The sequence below is a fragment of the Pongo pygmaeus genome, chromosome 16, assembly GCF_028885625.2.
Source record: "Pongo pygmaeus isolate AG05252 chromosome 16, NHGRI_mPonPyg2-v2.0_pri, whole genome shotgun sequence".
In the NCBI taxonomy this organism is placed as follows: domain Eukaryota; kingdom Metazoa; phylum Chordata; class Mammalia; order Primates; family Hominidae; genus Pongo; species Pongo pygmaeus.
This window is the reverse complement of record NC_072389.2, coordinates 107,033,016-107,052,533: the sequence shown is the minus strand read 5'-3', so window position 1 is coordinate 107,052,533 and position 19,518 is coordinate 107,033,016.

Sequence of the window (19,518 nt, the reverse complement as noted above, 5' to 3'; positions counted from 1 at the left end):
TATATTTTCTGTAGCTGAAAATGTATGTGAAGTGGCTGTCAACTACACATTTCATAAGCAGAGGGGCTCTGGGTCGGGGTTTCATATGCAGCAGAGCAGCTCCCTTGCTGCCGTCCATCAAGAGCCCTCAACACAAGAGTTTGTTATAAATAGAAATAAACTACGAAAAGTAGAAAAAAAAAAAAAAAAAAGTAGAGGGGTATGTTTAAGTATACTATTAGATGTGACTGACTATCTTGAAACCTGATGTTTTTTTCATGGGAAGAAACAGTGCTTGAATTCTGCATGCCCCCCTTGCATCTAGCACCTTTTGGTGGGGGTGGAAGGAGGGTGTCATGGAGAATGATTAGGAGATAATGGAGGGGAGGGGAAACTTGCATTCTGTAATAGCATTTGAAGAGCACTTACCACGTGGCAGGAGTGTCCATTTCTATTTGATCCCCCTAGAATCCTATGAAATGGGTATGTTACTAACCTTGGTTTTCAGAAACTGAAGCTTAGATGCGTTTAGTAACTGGTCCATGACCCTTCACTGTAGTCTCCTTCATCCTTGTGTTCATATTAGCCAAAGGTCTTAGGTCATCAAGGTGTGGGAAGCTTCTTGTAGCTAATGAAACAGTTATGTGGCCAGGCACAGTGGCTCACGCCTGTAATCCCACCAGCCAAGATGGGTGGATCACCTGAGGTCAGGAGTTCAAGACCAGCCTGACCAATATGGTGAAACCCTGTCTCTACTAAGAATACAAAAAATTAGCTGGGCGTGATGGCATATTCCTGTAATCCCAGCTCCTTGGGAGGCTGAGGCAGGAGAATCGCTTGAACGTGGGAGGTGGAGGTGGAGGTTGTGATGAGCGAACATCGTGCCATTGCACTCCAGCCTGGGCAACAAGAGCAAAACTCCGTCTCCAAAAAAAAAAAAAAAAAAAAGTTACGTGGAGTAATAATACAGTGAAAATCACATTACAGATCTAGGGCATTTAGCATTTCAGAAAGGTGAACTGAGCCTGCCGGGGAAAGCGGGTCTTGGACCTTTCTTGAAAAAATGAGAAATTGGGGCCAGAGGTGCAAATGCCAAAAGCTGAGGCCCCTGGGGAAGAAGGGACGGCCAGAGCCATAAAAACCATGCTTCAAACCTATGCCATGTGCTCACCTTGTCCACCAGCAGAGGCTGCGGTGGGGCTCGTGGCAGGTCCTGGCAGTTTGCAGGAGTTTGGGACAGACACTGGGAGCTGTCAACCTTTAGGTAATGTGTGACTCACCCTATCCTAATCATGGAGCAACATGAGTAAATTGTGGGGCAGAACACACATGCGTCTTCAATTGGAATGCTTAGGAGATGGAGTTGTGCCCTTGCCCAAAGGTTTGAGGAGAAAAGACTTCAACAGCCACGTTTGGATCCCATCACCGCCTGGATCCCATCCTCTCCTCAGGGACTCCACTCTGCGCCCCTTCCTCTCCTCTCCTTCATGCCATCTCCACTGGCTGCTCCTCATCAGAGAGGTAACATGCCAAGTCTGTCTCTTCTTGGAAAGAGCAAGGCCCCGTCAAATGCGCAGCCCTGGGTGCCTCTGGGTAGGCGTTCCTCACCCTACTCCTTAGGGATGTGGCAGGTGCTCTTACTGAGTTCATCCCATTTCAAATGCCAGTGGAATTTTGGTCTCACTGTATTTGACTTGACAGCACATTTCCTACATGCCTCTCCTCGCAGCCCTCCCTTCTTCCTTCTAGAACACTCTACACACTGGATCTTAGCCCCCGTGACAGTCCACACCTCTCTCCTTTGCCAATTGTGCCATGGTCTCTAGTCTTGAAAAAGTGTTCTGTGTTCCCTAATTTCTCTTCCTGCATTTGCTGTTAAATCCATTCTGCTGAAGCTGCTCTTCAGGTCACCTGTGGCAGGGAGTGATGTGTCGCCTCGGTCCTCGCCTGAAGTTAGCATCCTTTGCAGTCCTTGAGCACTCCTCAAGAAACACCTCCCTTGGCTTCCAAAACACCGAGTTGGCCTGGTTTTCTCCTGTGTTTCTGGCCACTCCTCGTTCTCTTTTGCTGCTTTTTCTCACCTTCCTGAAACCCCTGGGGTGCCCAGAGCTGTCTTTAGACCTGTTCTCTTGGCCACATTTGTCCTCAGTCTCACAGTGGCTGAGGGGATCCCCCTCCCTCCCCCTTTCTCGCCTGACTAAGGGGAAGAAGTCAGGTTGCAGTGACTGCTGTGTGTGCTCGGAGCATCCAGGCTTCCCCTGGCACAACTGTCACATTTCGTTGTAATTGTGTCTTTTCCTCACTCCAAGACAAACGGAGTTGTCTCTTTGGTGTGTGGGTGCATCCCCGGCAACTAGAACAAGGCCTGACGTAAGCGCCTACCTCATGGAGTTAGAAAAGGCAAGAAGGAAACCATCACTAATGCCACGTGGCGAAAGTGGCATTGTGGATACCACATATGTGCAAACGCATCTTCTAGTGATTCTGTAGACGGGTAATTGTGGCTTATGATAAAATATCAGTGTCTCATACCCCAATTCAAATGCTCTGTTTTGAAGAACTCACAGAAAATGATGGGCTCTGGGGAACTAAAGGCTCAGAATGGGCCTGGGGGTGCCGAGGATGCTGTGGACAGTGTAAACACAGGCCCCGCCCTGAGGGCCTTGAGATCTGTGGGGGAAGACGAGCACTGCATGGTCACAGAAGTAGATGACGATAGCTGATGAAGACCCATAGATGGGAAATAACATTCCAGTAAAATGATCTGACTTATGAAGACCTAACTTAGGTTTATTCTGTAGCTACAGATTCCACTTCTGTGGAAGTAGGGGTTGGAAGTTGTAGGAAATAATTTAGAGATGAAACAACCTTTTCCTCTGTCTTAGCTGCTGTAACAGTACCACCGATTGGGTGGTTTCTAAACAACAGGCATTTGTTTCTGGAGGCTGGAAGTCCAGGATCAGGGTGCAGGTTCTGGTGAGGCCTTCTTCCAGGCTGCAGATGGCCAACTTCTCCTTGTGTCTTCACGTGGTGGAGAGAGCTGTGGGGCCCCCATTATAGAAGAACTAATTCCATCATGACCTAGTTAACCTCCAAAGGCACCCCTCCAATACCATCACCTTGGGGGTGAGGATTTCAAATGCTAATTTGTGGGGGACACATACATTCAATCCATAACAACCACAAACCAGGAGACTCTAGTGTTCAGTATTAGTACAGCTCCTAACACTCCTGAGTAGCTATGTCCGTCTTGGGGTCTAAGTGGTCCTTTGCAGGTTCTGAGGAACCTTCACTGGCCCCTTGCTGCCTTCAGCATCCTGAGAGGGGGTCATCCAATGCCACCAGACCAGCTTCAGGAGAGCACGTCTGCAGATGCTGATGCAGGTTAAGCCCCCTTCTCTTTGAAGTAGCTATTCCAAGCCTCCACTCGGCTCACTTCAGGCTTCTCTTCATCATCATCCAAACAACGGCAAACCCTGTAATACAAAGGGCTTGTCATGAACAAATGCAAGAGAAGTGAGCTTGCCAGGGTGGCCTCTGATTTGGAAGATGGTCAGCTCAGCGTTTCCAGCATCTAGACTGCTCTGAACATAATGACTTCAAACAACCATTTATCCCTAAGATTCTGCTGGGCTGGCTCCGCGCTCACGCTCGTGGGCAGCTGGCGGCTGGCGGGGCCCAGTGGCCTCCCTCACACCTGCCCGCTGGCTGGCGCTAAGCTGGGCGACAGGCGACTGGCCCGTGTGTTTCTGCCTCTGCAGCTAACCCGGATTTGTTCATTTCCAAAAACAGTGCGCCCAAGTTTTTCAAGCTGCTGCTTGCTCCACGCTTTGCTACCATCCCACGGGTCAAAGCAATTCGTAAGGCCAGTCCCAACGCAAAGGCTGGAGGAAGGCACAGCCTCTCGGTGGGAGGAGCTGTCGAGTCACATTGCAAAGGCGTAGATGCAGGGAGGGGAAGAAACTGGCCATTTGCAGTAGAAGTTGAGTCTTCCGGGTCACACAGCCTTAGTATACATCTTTGCGTCTGTGAAACTTCTTCCCATCTGGATCAAGACTGCCCCAACTTGATCTTTGAGGATCATCCCCAAAATTTATAAGCAAGAGAATTACCCGGCAAATGTGAAGACTCCTGCTCTGACCAATACACTCCACCTGAATCCCAAAAGAGCCTAGGAAATGGCCTGTATCAGTCAGGGGTCAGCCGGAAATGGCATCTCAAATTGGCTAGCTGAGGAGCGTTCAGTAAAGGAGCTGTTTGCCAGGGTGCAGACAGGGTTAGGCATGATACAACCCGGGCGGCTAGCAACATCAGGGAGCCTTTAATGCCCCCAAACCTGAGAGCAGTTACCAGGACCTGGGGAGAGGGCCGCTCGACAGAGACCAGCCTTCAATAGAGACAGCCAGCTCTCAGTGACCCAGCGAGAAGGACCATGATAAATGACCTTAGTCTCCTCCCACCCACCAGCCTTCTGCCCGTGCCTCCCATTGGCTGAGTCCAGCTGAAGGCGTGAGCCTCTGGGGATGGCATTAATATCTCTTTCTGTTTCTTTTTTTGTTTTTTTTTGAGATGGAATCTCACTCTGTGACCCAGGCTGAGTGCAGTGGCGCGGTCTCGGCTCACTGCAACTTCCGCCTCCCGGGTTCAAGCCACTCTCCTGCCTCAGCCTCTTGAGTACCTGGGATTACAGGCACACACCACCACGCCCAGCTAATTTTTGTATTTTTAGTAGAGACAGGGTTTCACCTTGTTGGCCAGGGCGGTCTCAAACTCCTGACCTCAGTGATCCTCCTGCCTCGGCCTCCCAAAGTGCTGGCATTACAGGCATGAGCCACTGCGCCCGGCTTTAATATCTGCTAAGCTCATTAACCCATGCCTGCACTCAAGGTGACTGTTAGGGGTTGAGTTGTGTCCCCCAAAATGTGCTGAGGTCCTGCCCCCAGTACCTGTGAACATGCCCTTATTTGGAAATAGAATCTCAGCAGATGTAATCCAGTTAACATGAGATCTGCTGAGAGGGTGGGCCCTGAGCCAATGTGATTACTGTGTGAGTTGGCTAGGGTTGCCGTAACAAGATGCCACAGACTGGGTGCCTTCAACCACAGACATTTATTCCCTCACAGTTCTGGAGGCTGGAAGTTGGAGGTGGTGCTGCAGGACTCTCCTCCAAGGCCTCAATTCTTGGCTTGCAGATGGCCACCCTCCTGCTGCCTGGTCACAGGGTCTTTTCTTTGTCACAGTTACCCCTCCTGCCTCTCTGTGTCCTAATCTCTTCTTACAAGTACGTCAGTCTTACCAGATTAGGGCCCACTCTAATGGCCTCTTCTTAATTACTTCTTTAAAGACTGTCACCAAATATAGTCACATTCTGGACTACTGAGGGGTTAAGGCTCCAACATATGAATTTTAGGGGGGACAATTCAGCTCGTAACAATTGGTGTCCTTATAAAAGAGAAGAGGCCAGGCATGGTGGCTCAAGCCTGTAATCCCAGCACTTTGGGAGGCTGATGTGGGCAGATCACTTGAAGTCAGGAGTTCAAGACCAGCCTCGCCAAAATGGCGAGACCCCATCTCTACTAAAAATACAAAAATTAGTCGGACATGGTGGCGTGCACCTGTAATCCCAGCCTCCCAACTGGGAAGCTGAGGCAGGAGAATCGCTTGAACCCAGGAGGCAGAGGTTGCAGTGAGCCGAGATCCCGCCACTGCACTCTGTTCAGCCTGGGTGACAAAACGAGACTCTAAATAAATAAATAAATAAAAGAGACGCAGACACTGAAAGAAGGTGACACATGAAGGCCTGGGTGACAGAGCGAGACTCTGTCTAAATAAATAAAAAATAAAAGAGACGCAGACACTGAAAGAAGGTGACACATGAAGGCCTGGGTGACAGAGCGAGACTCTGTCTAAATAAATAAATAAATAAATAAAAGAGACACAGACACTGAAAGAAGGTGACCACGTGAAGCCCACGGCAGAGACCGGAGTGACGCAGCCACAGCCACAAGCCAAGGAAAGCCTGGGGCCACCAGAAGCTGAAAGAGGCAAGGAAGGATTCTCCCCTCAAGGCCAGGAGGGAGCATGGCCCTGCCGACACCTTCAGTTTGGCCTCAGAAACTGAGAGAAGCAATGCCTGTAGTTCTAAGCCACCCGGTTTGTGGTCATTTGTTCTAGCAGCTACTGGAAGTGAATACAGTGGCCTTTGGCAAGTTCAACTGTCAGAATTTCCCTCCCATGTGACGAGATGTGTCCCAAGGCTCAGGGCACACGCAAGTTGCATGGATGTACCACGTGTAGCTTGCTCAGCACCCCTTCCCAACAATGCTCCCCAGAGATGCTCCAGAGGACATTCCTTCATCAGAGCATAAAGCAAGTGCTGGCGGGAGAACCAGGACTCTTGCAGCAACATGGGAGGAAGGCCGGCTGAGGGCAGTGGGACTGTGCCATGCTGGATGAGGTCTGTCTGCCCCTCCACATCTACTCTCCACCCGGTTCCAGCCCCAGGAGGCTGACCTGTATGCATGCAGGGAGCCCTTCTATGCAGTCCATTCAGGCCCTCTCCTGGGGTGCTGTCCCTAGGCCACCTTGACTGCAGGCATAGGTAACTTTCTCAGTGGATACGAACACCACCGCAGGTGCTCCGGCCAGCACAGTAAACCCTGAATTCCTTTTCCTGAAGTTGGGCTCTAGCAAGCCTTAGGATCCATTCTCCTCCTGACACCCTTGGAGTCCGTGGCCGTGATTCTTCCCAGACTCCTGCCACAGGGATGGATGAAGTCCTACTACATTTTCAGTGATGGCTATGTACAGTGAGCCTGGTACTTTTCGACCTGGGATTTTCTGGAATCAGACTCTTTCCATTGCCTGGAGGTTGTGAGGGGCGATGAGAATGAGGCCTGCAGGATCAGCAGCAGCTGGAGAGACAACTGTCCCAGTACCTTAAGTGAAAGCTGTTTCTGCAGGAGGAAGGCAGGGGGCTGAGATGAAGGGATTTGGAGGCCCAGCGTTCTCAATTCTCAGCCTCCTTTGTGATGACCCATATTTCAGGGTCCCGCTCCTTTCCCGTCAGTGCCCTTAGCATTAGAGACCTGACGGGTCAGCATTTCATTGGCAATGCTGCTCTGCAGACCTTAAAGCCAGGCCTGGGCTGGGCTTCAGCCATTTCTCTCCTGCAACTACAGGGGATGGGGGAGTTCCAGCAGGGCTAGAAGTCACAGTATTCACGTCCTGTGGCTGCTAGAACAAATGACCACAAACTGGGTGGCTTAGAACTACAGACGTTGCTTCTCCCACAGTTGCTGAGGCCAAACTTAAGGTGTCGGCAGGGCCATGCTCCCTCCTGGCCTTGACAGGAGGGTCCTTCCTGGCCTCTTTCAGCTTCTGGTGGCCCCAGGCTTTCCTTGGCTTGTGGCTGCACCACTCGTCTCTGCCATGGGCTTCACGTGATCACCTTTCAGTGTCTGTGTCTCTTCTCTTATTTTTTATTTATTTATTTACTTACTTGAGACAGAGTTTCGCTCTGTCACCCAGGCCAGAGCGCAATGGTGGGATCTCAGCTCACTGCAACCTCTGCCTCCTGGGTACAAGCGATTCTCCTGCCTCAGCCTCCCAGTTGGGAGGCTGGGACTATAGCTGGGACCATAGGCACATGCCACCATGTCCGGCTAATTTTTGTATTTTTAGCAGAGACAGGGTCTCACCATGTTGGCCAGGCTGGTCTTGAACTCCTGACCTCAGTTTTCGTCTGTGTTCCGCGTCGGATCCTAAGTAACTTTAACGTGTCCTTTTCCCTGTACACACTCAAGGCCCATCAGAAGCAGCCAGGTGACCCCACCTTCTTCATAGTCATCCTCGTTGCCATTGTGCCTGCTTCACAGCCATTTGGCCTCCACTGCCTCGCTCTGCTCTCATCCACTTTCCTCGGCCATGGCCATTGGTATTTTGAATGCCCATGATGCCCCTGCCTGCCATGGAGTAAGCACCAGAGTCCTGCTGCTCATTCCTTATTAAATAGCTGAGCGAGCCTGTCCCCAGTCCCATTTTGAGTGTATGTCTCCCAAGACCACAATGTTAGTCATTAGGAAAACGCAAATTAAAAACCACAATGAGCTGCCACTACACACTTATTGGAAAGGCTAGGCTGGGCGCAGTGGTGACTCACGCCTGTAATCCCAGCACTTTGGGAGGCTGAGGATGGCGGATCACTTGAGGTCAGGAGTTTGAGACCAGCTTGTCCAACATGGCAAAACCCCATCTCTACTAAAAAGAGAAAAAAAAAATTAGCTGGGCGTGGTGGTGCCCACCTGTAATCCACTTGGGAGGCTGAGGCATGAGAATCGCTTGAACCAGAGAGGTGGAGGTTGCAGTGAGCTGAGATCATGCCACTGACTCCAGCCTGAATGACAGAGTGACACTCTGCCAAAAAAAAAAAAGAGCTAAAATTAGACTATTCCAAATGTTAATGAGGATGTGGATGAACTGGAACTCACACACTCCTGGTAGCAACAGAAAATGGAAAACAGTTTGGCAGTACCGTAAAAAGTGACATTACACCTACCATATGATCCAGCCATTCCACCCATAAATACCTAAGGGAAATAAAAGCATCTGTCCATACCAAGACTTGCACCTGAATGTTCCCAGCTACTTTACATGTAGTAGCCCAAATTGAAATCAATGCAAATGCTCATCAACAGGTGAATGGATAGATAAATCGTGGTATGTTCATAGAATGGAATGCTATTCAGCAACAAAATGGAATGAACTATTGATGCATGCCACGTGGATGGATTTCAGAATAGTTACGCCATGCGAAAGAAGCCAGGCCAAAACAACAACAACAACAAAAAACACTACATACCATATGATTCCATTTCTACAAAAATCTAGAAAATGCACATTAATTTATAGTGATGGAGTGCAGATCAGTGGTTGCCTGAGGTGGAGGTGGGGAACAGGGAGGGAAGGAGGAAAAGGTGGTTCAGAAAACTTTTCAGGGTAATAGACAAGTCTGCTGTCTTGGTGGTGATGGTGTCTGTGATACTGTGAAACATATATTTGGTTTTCAACTCTGTTTGCTGGGATACAACTCCTGAAATCCTCAGAATCTTCAAGTGATGTCCTCTCCTATGCTAACGAGTTGACTGGTGGCTGGTAGCTCCCTAGGTAGCTTCGGGATGGGGCTGGTACCGGAAAGACCAAGGCAGGGTTAGAGGGTTGGGACTTCCAGCCCCATTCCCCAACCTCAGGGAGGGGAGAGAGGCTGAAGGTTGAGTTGACCACCAATGGCCAGTGATGTAGTCAATCGTGCCTGTGAAATGAAGCTCCCATAACAACCCAAGAGGACTGGATTTGGGGAGATTTCAGACAGCCGAACATTTGGAGGCTTACAAGGAAGTGAACAACACCTCATCCATGTGCCAGGAGGGTAGTGCCTCCCAACTCCACCAGGACAGAGGCTCCTGTCCTCAGGACCCTTCCAGACCTCTCCCTGTGTCTCTCTTTATCTGGCTGTTTATCTGTGTCCTTCAAAATATCCTTTGTAATGAACTAGTAAACATAAATGTTTCCCTGAGTACTGTGAGCCACTCTAGCAAATTCACTGAACGAAAGAGGGGTTGTGGGAACCCTAGTTCATAGTCACAACGTCCAAAGGCCCAGACTTACACGTGCCTGAGTGTGGACAGGACCCATCTGGGGCACTGAGCCCTCAACCTGTATCTGACGCTATCTCCAGGTAGATGGTGTCAGAATTGAATTGGAAGACACCTAGCTGATGTTGGCTGCAGAATTGATTGGTTGCTTCTTGGTGGGGAAAACACAACCCCCAACACATTTGATCACAGAAACCTTCTGTGTTGATTGTTATGGTGTGAAAGCAGGGGAAAAACACAGGTGAGTTGGTTTTTCCACACATGGCGTCACAGGTGTATATGTCAGCACTTAAACTGTACATTTTACACGTGGTGTCACAGGTGTATATGTCAGCACTTAAACTGTACATTTTACACATGGCGTCACAGGTGTATATGTCAGCACTTAAACTGTACATTTTACACGTGGCGTCACAGGTGTATATGTCAGCACTTAAACTGTACATTTTACACATGGCGTCACAGGTGTATATGTCAGCACTTAAACTGTACATTTTACACATGGCGTCACAGGTGTATATGTCAGCACTTAAACTGTACATTTTACACGTGGTGTCACAGGTGTATATGTCAGCACTTAAACTGTACATTTTACACATGGCGTCACAGGTGTATATGTCAGCACTTAAACTGTACATTTTACACGTGGCGTCACAGGTGTATATGTCAGCACTTAAACTGTACATTTTACACATGGTGTCACAGGTGTATATGTCAGCACTTAAACTACATTTTACACGTGCAGTTTATCGTATATCAATTATACGTCAATAAAACTGTTTTTTAAAAATCCTCAGCCAGGCACAGTGGTTCACGCCTTTAATCCCAGAACTTTGGGAGGCAGAGGTAGGCGGATCACCTGAGGTCAGGAGTTCGAGACCAGCCTGGCCAACATGGTGAAACCCCATTTCTACTAAAAGTACAAAAATTAGCTGGGCATCGTAGTGGGCGCCTGTAATCCCAGCTACTCAGGAGGCTGAAACAGGAGAATCCCTTGAACCCTGGAGGCGGAGGTTGCAATGAGCCAAGATCGCGCCACTGCACTCCAGCCTGGGTGACAGAGGGAGACTCCATCTCAAAAAAAAAAAAAAAAAAATCCTCTCTGTTCAAATAAGTGGCAAAGTTTCTGTACCCTCATGACACAGGTGGTTCTGGTTCAGGGTCAGAGCTCCCTGTGGGATCTTGGAGTCTCTGTGAGCTTTGCTTCTTTGACATCATAAAAGTTGACCAAAAGTGAAGCAGAGGTGGTTTGGCCTGGAATATGTTTCAGGCAAGCATCATGGGCAGCTCCAGTGCCCTAGCTGAAGTGACACAGCTTCTCACCCTTGTTTCTGATATTTGCTGTCTCATAGGTGAAGCAGTTGGCCTCGCTACTACTAAATACTTTAAAATTACATGTACTTTTCAGTGGCACAAATGTTCATTTCTGAGTTAACAAATGCTAAGTGGCATACATGTTTTTTTAACCAAGTAAAACATTGACTCAAAAATTTCCCATCTCTACAAAACATTTTGCCGGGTGTGGTGGCTTACGCTGTAATCTCAGCACTTTGGAAGGCTGAGGCGGGTGGATCACGAGGTCAGGAGTTCGAGACCAGCATGGCCAATATGGTGAAAACCCATCTCTACTAAAAATACAAAAATTAGCTGGGTGTGGTGGCGTGTGCCTGTAGTCCCAGCTGCTCGGGAGGCTGAGGCAGAAGAATCGCTTGAACCCAGGAGGCAGAGGTTGCAGTGAGCTGAGATGGCATCACTGCACTCCAGCCTGGGTGACAGAGTGAGACTCCATCTCAAAACAAAAACAAAACCCCAAGTAATCCAATTTAAAAATGGACAAAAGATCTGAATAGACACTTCTCAAAAGAGGACATACAAATGGCCAACAGGTATTTGAAAAAATACTTAACATCACTAATCATCAGCGAATTGCAAAGCAAAAGCACAATGAGATATCACTTCCACTTCACCCCAGTTAAAATGGCTTTTATCAAAAAGACAAAAAATAACAGATGCTGGCAAGGAGGCAGAGAAAAGAGAACTCGTACGCTGTTGTATAAATTAGTACAGCTATTATGGAGAACAGTATGGAGGTTCCTTTAAAAACTACAAGTAGAACTACCCTATGATCCAGCAGTCCCACTGCTGGGTATGTACCCAAAAGAAGGGAAATCAATATATCGAAGATATGTCTTCAATGTCCCACACTTATTGCAGCACTATTCACAATAGCTAAGATATGGAATCAAAAGTGTCCATCCATGAAGCTGGGAGCAGTGGCTCACGCCTGTAATCCCAGCACTTTGGGAGGCCAAGGTGGGCGGATCACTTGAGGTCACGAGTTTGAAACCAGCCTGGCCAACATGGTGAAACCCAGTCTCTACTAAAAATACAAAAATTAGCCAGGCGTTGTGGTGGATGCCTGTAATCCCAGCTACTCAGGAGGCTGAGGCACAAGAATCGTTTGAACCTGGGAGGCAGAGGTTGCAGTGAGCCAAAATTGTGCCACTGCACTCCAGCCTGGGTGACAGAGTGAGACTCTGTCTCCCCCCGCAAAAAAAAAAAAAAAAAGAAAAAAAGAAAAAGAAAAGTGCCCATCAATGGATGAATGGATTTTAAAATGTGGTATGTATTCACAATGGAGTATTATTCAGCCATAAAAAGAATAAAATCTTGTCATTTGCAACAACATAAATGGAACTACTAAGGACATGTTAAGTGAAATAAGCCAGGCACAGAAAGACAAATATTGCACTCATATGTGAGACCTTTTTCTCATGGAGATAGAGAATAGAATGGTGATTACCAGGGATTATAAAGAGGGAATGATTAATGGGTACAAAAGTAGAGATAGATTAGAAGGAATATGATCTAGTGTTCAGTAGCACAATAGGGTGACTTTAGTTAATAATTTATTGTGTATTTCAAAGTAACTAGAAGAGTAGAATTGGAATGTTCCTAACACAAAGAAATGATACATGTTTGAGGTGACCAGTTACCCTGATTTGATCATTACACATTGTAGGTTTGTATCATGTACCCATAAATATATATGACTATTACATATCCACAACAATTTTCAAAATACCGAAAAAAAAAGTTTGCAGTTTTAGGAGAATTGCAAAGAAAACAGAAGTCTCAAAGAGGTCAGCAGCCCCTCATGGGGAGGAAGAGGGGCTCACTCCCTTTGCATTGGTGTTGGGGGGCTAGTGAAAGCCCGATGATGTAAACAACCTCTCTGACCTTTAACCCTGGCCCCTCCTCCCACTGCCCCGGATTCTATACCCACCAGCCCCCATGGGACATCAAGATTTGCCCGGCTGAGGGAAGGCACTCTGGTGACCTTTTGCATTGTGAGCATGTTTGATGCTGTTGGAGGCAGTGTACCCAAGAGTATCCCAGACAACTCCAGATTTTGTACAGCCACATAGTGCTTATTTGGCTGAGACTTCAGCAGCAAGGGCCTGCAGACAAGCTGTCCTGGGTGACCTCCTCTGCAGCTTGAGATACCCATGCGGATACAGGAAGACAAATCTTCTCAACTAGCACCTACAGCCGTGCGCAATAACTTATGCTGGCTGACAGTTTGCATCTGTTGGGGGATAACTGACCCGTTTCTCACATGAAAGCAGAGACTGTGACTCTCAAACCACTCTGGGTATCAGAATCACCTTGGGTGCTTGCTGAAGTTTAGGGGGAGTTTCCAGCCGGCAGCTTTTAATTCAACTTCTCTCATGTTACAGTGTCACCAGCTGGAGAACCACAAATCCAGAACTAGGGTATCACCTTGGAAAATGCTGGAATAGGCGATAATTAGAAGTAGGTTATTATTAACCATAAAGTAAAATGTCTGACCATTGTTCTTTAAGTCCAAGATTAAAGAACTCCTCACTTCGCAGGAATTAGCTGTATACCACAAGAGGGTGCCATTGTCGCAAAGTTGTAGCACTGCCCCTCCAGCTCTTTGTTATATTCAATACGACATCCAAGGAAATTTTGAAAAATTATTTTTCTATGTTAAAAGGCTAAAAGAAAGACATGACACAAGGCTCTAATAGTATGGAAGGTCCGAGAATAAAGTACAAGGAGGGACACATATAAAACGAGGGAAATAAGGCTGGGTGCCGTGGCTCACGAACCTGTAATCCCAACACTCCGGGAGGCCAAGGCAGGAAGATCACTTGACCAGCCTGGGCAACATAGCAAGACTCCATCTCAAAAAAAAAAAAAAGAAAAGTCAGGCCTGTAGTCCTAGCTACTTGGGAGGCTGAGGTGAGAGGATGGCTTGAGCCTGGGAGGTCAAGGTTGCCATGAGCCAGGATTACTCCATTGCACTCCAGCCTGGGTGACAGAGTGAGACCCTGTCTTTAAAAAAAAATCATGCCAGGCGCAGTGGCTCACGCCTGTAATCCCAGCACTTTGGGAGGCCAAGGCAGGTGGATCACCTGAGGTCAGGAGTTCGAGACCAGCCTGGCCAACATGGTGAAAACCCGTCTCTACTAAAAATACAAAATTAGGCAGGCATGGTGGCAGGCACCTATAATCCTAGCTACTTGGGAGGCTGAAGCAGGAGAATCGCTTGAACCCAGGAGGCAGAGGTCGCAGTGAGCCAAGATCACGCCTTTACACTCCAGCCTGGGCAGCAAGAACAAAACTTCGTCTAAAAAAAACAAAAAGGGCCAGGCACGGTGGCTCCCGCCTGTGATCCCAGCACTTTGGGAGGCCAACGTGGGCAGATCATGAGGTCAAGAGATTGAGGCCATTCTGGCCAATATGGCGAAACCCCTGTTTCTACTAAAAGTACAAAAATTAGCTGGGTGTGGTGGTGCACATCTGTAGTCCCAGCTACTGGGGAGGTTGAGGCAGGAGAATTGTTTGAACTGGGAAGCGGAGGTTGCAGTGAGCTGAGATCGCACCACCGCACTCCAGTCTGGCGACAGAGCGAGACTCTGTCTCAAAGAAAAAAGAATATGTGAGATATATATATATCTCTCTCTCACATATACAACATATATATAAATAATATATATAAACTATATATATATCTCACATATACTATATATATAAATTATATATATACAAATTATATATATAAATTATATATATATACACACACACATATCAGTGATATCAAGGATATTTATCAGTGCCCAATTAGGAAATCTTGCACACACACTTCAACTGCCCTCATTTTCCCCACTCCCCATTAGGCCATCACTTTTATTTCTTGTGCATCCCTCTAGCGTTTTGTTATAAAAACACTAGCAAACTTCTTATTCTTTCTGCTTTCTGTTTTGTGCCATTTCAGTAGAGAGAGCACCTCCTTGCTGTGGTTTACAGCTGCACAATAGTTCATTCTCTGACGGGTGCACCTTTGTGTATTTATCCATTCCCCTATACATGAACACTGGGGTCTAATCTTTCACTATCACAAACAGTGTCGCGGAGAATAACCTCGTTCAAGTGTCATTTTGTACTGGTATGGTTGGAGGACAAATCTCAGAAGTAGGACTGTGGGGTCAAAAGTAAATGCACTTATAATTTGTAATGTTGACAGTGAGCCACGATCACTCCACCACACTCCAGCCTGGGTGACAGAGTGAGACCCTGTCTTTAAAAAAATGAAAATAAAAATTCACATGTATATTCAGACAAAACTGCCCTCCCAGTGGGTTGTATGACTTTGCTCTCCTGAAAGCCTCTATTTCCACAGACTCCTCCAAGGGAATATACATACGGTGATTATTTTGAATTCCTAGAGAGGCCTTAATTGCCAAGTTTGGATAACAACATTTATCACCCATGAGGTGTGCATTAAGAGTATTTATGACCCTAGCATGGGCTTGATAGCATAATAACAGGGTGTATGAAGGATCAATGACTTGGGGCCATTTAGCCGTGAGTATCATGGTGACAGTGTTTTCTCTTGCATTGTACTTTCAGGTGTTTGTAGATCCCTATTTCTGCTGCTTCACTTGTAGCTTAAACCGTCTTCTGCAGTGTGAATGTTTTTCCCAGTTTTACGCTTCATTAGGCCTCCAGTGGGAATAGAGTCTGAGCTGCACATCTGGCCCCAGCTGCGCTGAGCCCTCAGGTAGCCATGCTGCTGCCCAGCTGTCCAGTGCCTGGGTTCCTACAGCGAGTTCCCTCCTGTGGATGGGAGCTTTGTCTTTGTGCAAACTTCCCAGCTGTGGAAACGCTGGCACCGCTTTAAAGATCAATGCATTTCTTGGCAAGGGATGGGAAAGGCAAACTCCTCCACACAAGGATTAAGTCTTACACCAGAAGCCAATTGTCCTCAGCCTCTGCAGTGAGGTTATCTCCTAAAGAACATTCAGGCTGTTTCCCAGTAGTGCCTGTGCTGGCGGCACCCAACGTTTTCTAGTTACGAAGATCACATCCCATCTGGTGGTCCACAGAGTTGTACTAAATTTAAATTTCTCCTGTGTCTCTGTCATACACACGAACACTCACACACACACACACATTGTGTGAGAAGCACTCACACTGACTCAGCGTCTGATGGAAACAGTGTACACAGCTGATGAGCAGATCCCGGCAGCGCGAGGCACTGCAGGACTTTCCAGAACACCCAGGGCTGGATAGGCCAGTGTGTGAAGCCAGAACATAAGCCCTGCTCACTTGCCCTTTCCTGCATCTGACTGGAAATGCTACAAACAGAAGGAAATATTGAGCAAAATTAATAACCTAATGAGGATCTTGCTTGTAAGTTTAATAGGAGCATTAATAATGAAGCAGCGTTTTACTGGGTTAACGGAGGTTAAGTGGCAATATTAGTAAAGTGGTCATTATAGATTTTTTTTTGCAGGCAGTGAACAGAACCTTCTGAAAGGATGATTATAACTCCTCAGCATTCACTGTTTCTTAAAACAGGCCTTTCTGAAAGTTTTTTTTCTTTAATAAAAATTACCACTTTTTCCAGGGACCCCTGTTTGAGGCATGAGCGGAGAGGCTTCATCTTTAAAGAAGCTCTTACAGGGAACTCTGTCGGTCGTTTGAGGCTTGCTGCCAACAAACAATTGAGGTATTTACCAAGGGTTTCCAAGAAATTGCTGCAAATTATATGAAATGTTATACTGGTAACAGACGTTCAATGTATTAGCAACAGAAAAAAAATGTGAAGTGTGTGGGAACAAAGCTGCCATCTGTGAGAAAATGTTCAGTAAGGTAGGTGGCGATGAACTTTAATGATGTGTCATAAAGAGTCACACTCATGAACACAGAAGGGAAGTTAAATGATCTGGGATTTTTGAACAAATTTCTGAATACTGGTCTGGAATCACTATGGAGGACCGTTTAACGTGATCCAGCAGAAAGACTCATTTGGAGACACAGTCGGACTCCCGGAGCCCCTCCAGGTGGAACTCACTCCACGCGGAGCTCAGACTCGGTCCCACACTCCTGATCCCTGATCCATCACAGCCCACCTCCTGGGCCAGTCCTGTGCCATTGGGACTTTCATGGAATAACTACAGTTAAGGGCTTCCTTACAAGTGTTCCTGGTAAGTTAATACCTCCCCTTCTTTTATGATGAGAAAAATGGTCAATGATTCCCTCAACAGAGAAGGGCGGTAGCACACTGAAATCAAGAAACCCGGAATCATGAGAAGTCTTTCCTCAGCTCACTGCAGTGAAATCCCCGTAAATGCGAATCACCCTGCCTTCTCCTTACCTTTAAAAATAAATTAGGGTGAGGGGGCTTTAGGATGAGGAGCAGCCTTGGCCCCCAGGGGGCTTCGGGGAAGGACGCATGTGTGTGCATTCGGGGCAGATGTTCCAGACCCTCGTTGTCCTCCCTAGCTCCTTGCTGGTATTGACTAGTGGGGCTGGGCATGAGACAGGCCTTCATACTGGGGGTACCAGTCCTGTCCAGCTGTTTGGGCCTCTGGCTGTCACTGAAGTTCTTGATTCCAGGTATTTGCTACTGGCTGTGAAATCTCCACTTATGATAGCCCTGTCTCAGAGCCAGGCCCCTTGCTGGGACACTTTTGGATTCTTCCCCAGGAGAACTGTCTCAGCTCAACAATCCAGCTGCTCCTTCCAGCTGTGCTAGAGCTTGCCCTCCTGCTCCTAGGCTGCATGCCGGAATTGGTCCCTGCCCCTGGCAGACTTCTATAGGACCTCAGTTTCTCTCTTCTCCTTCCAACCCTCTCTTGGCCTGGCACATCCCTCTTCTCCCAGAGGGACTTCTCTTATGTCTTACTCTCCTTCTCCAGGGAACTGTAAGCCTTCAGGCTCAGCCTTTACAAAGAAAAGGGTATCCTTTCCACATTACGAAAGACCCCCACTGAGCCTGCAGGTGAGACAGGTGAGACTGTTAACCTAGGAACTGAGGGACAACTAGGAACCAGGATATTGAGGAGGACAAAATATTTGGCATCCTCAAAATATTATTCCCATCACATATTTATATACTTTTTTTTTTTTTTTTTTTGAGACGGAATTTCGCTCTTGTCGCCCAGGCTGGAGTGCAATGGCACGATCTCGGCTCACAGCAACCTCCGCCTCCCGGGTTCAAGCGATTCTTCTGCCTCAGCCTCTCGAGTAGCTGGGATTACAGGCATGCAACACCACCTCCGGCTAATTTTGTATTTTTAGTAGAGTCGGGGTTTCTCCATGTTGGTCAGGTTGGTTTCGAACTCCTGACCTCAGGTGATCTGCCCGCCTCGGCCTCCCAAAGTGCTGGGTTTACAGGCGTGAGCCACCGCGCCCGGCCAACTTCTCATTGGACACTAGTTTAGAAGAAAACTAGCAGGTTAGAAAATATTGAAATCATTGAATATGCCACAAAATTGAACATCTGAAACTTGCCAGATTTGTGTTTCATGTAAATCACTGTGAATGACGGGGCTGCTGCTGAATTTGGGGGATCTGGTGACTCCTCGGCATTGTGGTTTATGGTCTTACTGGAAACCTCTTTCGATGGTTTTCGAGCCTGTAATTCATGGTTGTATGTTCTGTATTTTTCCCAAGACCACTACTGGAATCCTGTATTCACTGCATAATGAGTATTTTATTTTTAGATGTGGATCACCTCTTAGGGAGGGAGTTTGTGGGAAGGCAGGTAATGAACTATTTTTAATATAAATCACAAGTGTCAAAGAAAGTGGTAATATCCAAAGAATAAACAAGAGTGACCACCATTCAGGTGCCGAGAAGGTATCTGAAGCTCCCACAGGCATTTTAAACTGTGTGATAGTATTTCAACCATTTGGTCAACAATGAAGAAAGATCCAAGGATTGCCCCAGGCATGTGTTTATTTGATTTAATGAAGGTAACTTCTCAGGCCCAGGGAAACACTTTGCCCTTCAAAAGTTTCATTAGAAAACCCCAATATACTGGAGACTAAGTAACAAGACTGAAACTCTACACAAACTTTTGTACGGAGACCTCCGCTTTTGTTGCCTTAGCTGAAGTATTGTAGAGGAAATGTATAAAACTTAAAATCCAGAGTATAGGATCTGGGACCCAAAATCCGTCTTTAGAAATCCACGGCACTTTTACAGACAGACTATATTAAAATACTGACAAAGTCCCAGGCTGGGGGTACTAGCCGGCTATCTGCCCACACAGTATGTAAATGAAAGTAGGGTTTACCAACCAGGGCATTAACATCACTTTCCTTGTCTTCAGGATCCATTAAATGCTAGTACTGTATGAGAAGCGTGGACCTCAAATATTAAAGATGGCTTTTTCTTCTTCTTCTTATTTAGCGTAGAAACTGGCAACAGGGAACAAGGTGACTGAATTCACGGTCCACTCGCAGGCGCGCACGTCCCCAGGGCTCCGGGACGGCTGTTCCCTGCGTGCGGCCGCGGGACTGCGGACAAAGCTGCAGTGTGGTCGGGAGCGCGGGGCCGGGAGCGG